This window comes from Lissotriton vulgaris, chromosome 3_1 (assembly GCF_964263255.1).
Source record: "Lissotriton vulgaris chromosome 3_1, aLisVul1.2, whole genome shotgun sequence".
In the NCBI taxonomy this organism is placed as follows: Eukaryota; Metazoa; Chordata; class Amphibia; order Caudata; family Salamandridae; genus Lissotriton; species Lissotriton vulgaris.
In genome coordinates, this window is record NC_141689.1 from 1,078,303,913 (window position 1) to 1,078,309,912 (window position 6,000).

Below are 6,000 nucleotides of genomic sequence, written 5' to 3' on the forward strand. Positions count from 1 at the left end.
TTAGTTAGCCTCTTATATCACACAACATCAGATATTAGATCCAGATATATGTCTAAGGCTTTCTAAACTCCAGTGTGGCAAGAGATCCACCTCTTTTAATCGTTCACACATTTCGATGGATGAAAATATATAGACCACCTTCTTCAGGGCAAATAATGAATATAAAGTAGATATTCCAATGATTTCTTTGAGCACAACCTTCACACTCAAATTGCCTTCCACGTTTTTGTCAGTGTTCGTCAACGCTACTCGTCTGCATCAGAGATCTGGTTATAGTCTATGATTATTTTACTGAAGCTGTTGGTATGCTGATGTGGGCTTTTGACAAATACATGTAGGGGTGTAGTTTGGTCATTCTGATTGGGGGGAGTGAGTGTCAGATTCTCCAACAATCACATCCATATACATTATACGAGATGCAGGGCAGGAGGGGGTCCCTAATGAGCAGAAGGAAGGGAGAGGAATGTGGATTGTGAGGGGTACTTATATCCATATTTTGTAAAAAATGAAATTTTAAGCCCTTTACAACAGAGACAAGGGGGGTGCGTGTGTGTGTTTATGTCTGCGGGTGTATGTAAAAATACCAAGTGAAATCCAATAAACCTCACTCACCATACCTAACTTATAGCACTTGTACCCAACTGTTTACTACATTTTTTATGGGGGTGTAACACTCCAAACACCCCATTACCTTTGCCTTACAGCAGGGTGAGTAGGCCTGACAAAAATGGGGTAGCAAACGGAAATGGCGCTTGCAGCCCAGCACACGCAAGATGGTAGGGGACAAAAGAGATTAGCAAGGTAGCGAGTTGGGGCCTAACTCCACAGGCAAAGGGGGGTGGAGAACAATAAGAACAACCTACGTACTGTCAGGGTGATTTACGACCCTAGGAGATGCAAATGAGCTAAAGACAAACAAGTGATTTATGGCTGATGATTTATGATGATCATAAAGAATGATTTATGACAACAAATGATGACCGATTGTGACAGAATGATTTATGATACTGAGAGGATTTATGACCCATGATTTATGATGTCCAACTGACACTGTATGATTCCCAATTTGCAATGACGTGTGAGGATGATTTATGACCCCGGCCCCAATAAGGCGTCCAGGGGAGTTGCATCTGTATGACGCATGTAATAAGTAATAAACTGCGGCCAACAATGACCACCAAAGACAATGTCTGTTGGCTGTGTTTAGTAATGCAGATGCATAAGTATGGTACTGTTTCTGGAATGGGCACAGTGCGGGAGTTATATATCACAGAAATAGCACTCAACAAATAGGGGGTACTCAGAGCTGTTCAGAATGATGATCGTCAACAGCACTTGTCTGCATCTGGCAGGAGGTTGTATTCTCTCATGCCACGAGACAGCTTGAAACCCAAATTACGCAAAAGCAGCTATAAACAATGGGACAACTCCTCACAGAGGGTGGCGTGTATTCAAGGGCATAGCTTTAGTGGGTGGGGGTGTTTGGGGTGTTACACCCCCCTAAAAAATGTAGTATGTATTAAACAGTTGGGTACACGTGCTATAAGTCAGGTATGTTACCGCACCCATGGTAATATAGCTGGCGGTGTCTAACAGACACCGCCACCATATTAAACCCTTTTCCGCCCGGTCAACGAGTTGACCGGGCGGAAAAGCGGCGGGCGGTATTTCCGTCTACCACAGTCCCCCCGCAATATTACTATGCCGGAAAGACCGCCCGCCGTTGACCGGGCGGGAAAGGGTTTAATATGGTGGCGGTGTCTGCTAGACACCGCCAGCCATATTACTCGTTGACCTGGCGAAAAAGGGTTTAATATGGTGGCGGTGTCTGCTAGACACCACCAGCCATATTACAGTGGGGCAGACACGCCACCATATTAAAGCCTTTTCCGCCCGGTCAACGGCGGGCGGTCTTTCTGTCCATCACGGTCCCCCGCCATAGTAATATGGCGGGGGGAAATGGTTGGCGGGCGGGGTTAGATCGCAGGCGCATGGTGGTGACGAGCCGCCCCTGATCCTAATGGGCCCCTTAATCTACCCCTGCCTACCTAAAATGTATATGTCCTTGTGCAGCCTAACTGGTGTTCATGTAAAGTGCTCCAATACTTTCGGCTCAAGTTTGCTCTATATAAAACTGCAACAACAAAAATAAACATAATTAGCACCATCAGCCTGCTCTGCTTTATTTTATTCTGTCTCCATGCCCTGCAGGCATGCAAGTTAAAACCATAAATCTTAGAAAAGACAGGGAGGTTGAGAGAATTAAGGTCTCTTTTGGCCTTGTTTTAGCATTGTTTTTCCTCGTGCAAGCTCCAACACACACACACTGAACAAAGTGTCAAACTTGGCAGGACCTGTGCAAATCTCCTTCTCGCACTTGGAACAAATATCAACTAAGCAGCATCAGCACCAGCCTCCCTCATACATATGGAACAAGTGGATGTATGACGGTACAACGCGTACCGTCACAACGCATCCCTTTACCACGCATCCCTTACAACGCAAGTCGTTTCCACGACTTGCGTTGGGGGTGCGGATTTCGAATAGTATAATTTACTATTCTAACACCAGTCCCCGTGGACCCTAGGGAAGGTGTTGGGATAGTAAATTAACTATTTTTAATCCTTTAGCGCCCTCCAGCGCAAGTCGTGGTAACGACTTGCGTTGTAAGGGATGCGTGGTAAAGGTACCGCGTTGTAAAAACTTTGTGGTAAACGATGTTTACCGGAACAAGTACAGCCATTGGCAGCACCAACGCAAACCTCTCTCACTCCTGAAGTTGGTAACACTTACAGGCCTTCCACATTTAAATTGCTCAGACGAGCAAGTTTCTCCACACTCACAAATGAGTGACTGAGCAAAGAATGTTCTAAGATGGAAAGGGATACAAACATTAGCCAAGGAGCTCTAAGACTGCAGCACTGGCCAGACTTTGCAGAGAGCAACATGGCTGTACTAAACAGTGTTCCTAACAGAGAAGCTTAAAAAAGTAATGCATAAACACTAATACTTAGGAGGGCAGGTTGTGGACGAGAACACTGATACCGTGACACATTGAATAAATTGTGCACATTTTTATTAGGCGTCTGCTATTTTAGGTATTTGGACAAAATATTGAGTTGTAAATATCAGGAGACAGAAATATCGAAAAAAAATTGTGATGTCAAAATGTCATGATGCAGTAATATCATTGTCAAAAGAATATCATTTTTTCAGGTAATATTGTTGTTAAGAATATCGTTCTAAATATCGTTATCAATAATATAGTTGTAAAGAATATTGTTTTTTAATTAATTTAATGTGCTTTATTTTATATTAATGTTATCTGTTAGCATTGTTTGTATAATTGTTAGAATTTTTTTTAAATATAGTTTGTTATTTTAGGTGATTTAGAAACAGGAGGTATGAGGGGCACTTTTGCAGAGTGGTAGTGAGGGAATCCGAGGAGGAGGTCACGGGGGAGGGGAGGGGAGACGGCAAAAAAGATTGTTGCATTGGCCACCACCAGCGCTAAAGCTGGCCCTGATTTTAATTGTATATTAGGCGTGGGCTGCTGGGTTTGTAGGGTGGGAAGTTAATTAGGTAATAATTAATTAGCAATCAACTGTTAATTGTAAATTGAGTATGCAATTGTTTCTAAATTACGTAAATTGTGTTATACCTATTTATTTTCATTACAATTCAGGTGTGGGTTGCGAGGATTGTAGGGTTTTAGGGTGAAAAGGTAATTAAGTAATATTCAAATAAGTATTATTTTTTAATTTGAAAATAAATTATTACATCATTTAGGAATTTTGTAAATTGAATAAACGTTTTTTTAATTCTTATATATATTTTATGTTAAGAAATAATTTTTATAATTAGAGTTTTGTATGTTTTCTAAAATAATAGGGTTAATCAAGTATGTAATGTGTTTAAAGTGAAGTCGTTTACCTACTGTTGCTTACACTGCATTGGCAATTGTAAATCTTACCCGTCAGAAGTCCTATGCTTTCCCTACTGTTGCACAGACTGGAGGGGGAATTGTAACTCTTACCCCTCTGAAGCCCAGTGCTTTCCCAACTGTTGCACAAACTGAAGTGGGAATAGTACATTGAACCCTTCTGAAGTCCAATGCTTTCTCTACTGTTGCGCAGACTAGTGTGGGAATAGTAAATGTAACCTGTTCAAAGTCCAACTCTTTCCCTACTGTTGCTGGGACTGGATCTAAATAGTAACTCTTACCCCCTCCTGAGTCCAACACTTTCCCTACTGTTGCAGACAGGAGTGGAAATAGTATATCGTACCCCTCCAAAGTCTAACATTTTTCATACTGTTGCACAGAATGGAGTAGGAATAGTAAATATCACCCCTCCTAAGACCAACGTTTTCCCTGCTGTTGCACTGTTAGGAGTGGAAATAATACATTTAACCCTTCTGAAGTCCTACAATTGCCCTACTGTTGAAAAAAGTGGAGTGAGAACAGTATATCTAGTATTCCAAAACACCAATAGATTTCCTTATATTGATTAATTAAAAAGAAAGTATTTGCCTATAACTTTAATTTTATGGTATTAGTTTATAATCTTATTTGTTTATAATTTTATTGAATATTTTTTGTAAATAGTTTTTTTTAATTTAGTTTAATTGTTTAGTAATTTATGTAAAATTTTGGAATTTTATTGTTATAATATTTCTGTTTTGCGTAAAAAAAAGATATATATGTATTCACTGACAAAACCAGAGGTTTCAGTTACGTTATAGTTAGGCTGACATTTTACACATACAAAACCAGAGAAATTCAGCTGTTATAGTTAGCTGAACTAACTATAAATCATGCCCCGCAATGCACTGCTGATGACATCACATATTACATCACCCATGACTTGCTCAGGGACATCACTCATGACATCTAAAATGACGTAACTGATGACATCATCTAGAAAGTATGAGTGTTTCTAAAAATGTAAGAATATTTTATATATAAATGTATATATATATATATTGGGGACTCTATGGTCCAGTTGAAGGCAATAGCCGAAACACGTCGACCGTCCTCCTTGTCTGCACGAAATGGTGTTGTGAAAATAAAATTACTCTTACCTGAAAACATCGTGTTTTGGACCCTGTTTGTGCTGTGGTGTATCTGGACTGCTTGGCTGCTGCATACTGGAGCTCAGCTGGGTCCGATCTTGGCTTAAAGAATATATATATATATATATATATATATATATATATATATATATATATATATATATATATTCACTGAAAAAACCATAGGTTTCACACCAGTTATAGTTAGGAATTAGCATTTAAAAAAACTATCAAATTCACTGAAAAAACCATAGGTTTCACACCAGTTATAGTTACCTGGAAATTTTACTGACATAAAACCATTGAAATTCCCACGTTATAGTTAGTTGGACTCACTATAACTTGTGCGTGTAATGCACTGCTGATGACATCACATATTACATCACTCATGACATGGTCAGTGACATCACTCATGACATCACTGATGACACCATCCAGTGAATGTGTGTCTTTCTGAAACATAAATATGTTTATATATGTATTTGTAAAGGTCGATGGACGAATAAATGTTTAAATAAGTGTGTAAATGGATGTTTATTTTTAATAAAATATTGATTGGTTAACTGCCTTATAAAGTGTATCTTAGTGAATACATATATTAGCGAGTCATTTTTAAATATTTTAAATATATGTATCAGTGGTTCACTTTGTGTATAAGTGGCTGCATGGGTTGGTGACTGACTCACTGTTTGTATGTGTTTTTTAAGACAGCGTATGTGCAGGACTGTATGGGTGGATGAGTGTGAATATGTGTGTGTTAGTGAGTGAATGCCTGCCTCACTAGTGTTTTTATGAGTAACTACATATGTTTTAATCTAGTATATGTGAGTATTGATGTATATAAGTGAGTATATGTGAGAGTGAGAGATTGGAAGAGTTCCTGTTTAAATAAGTATGTGTTTCTATAAGTGATTGTTTAAGGGAGTA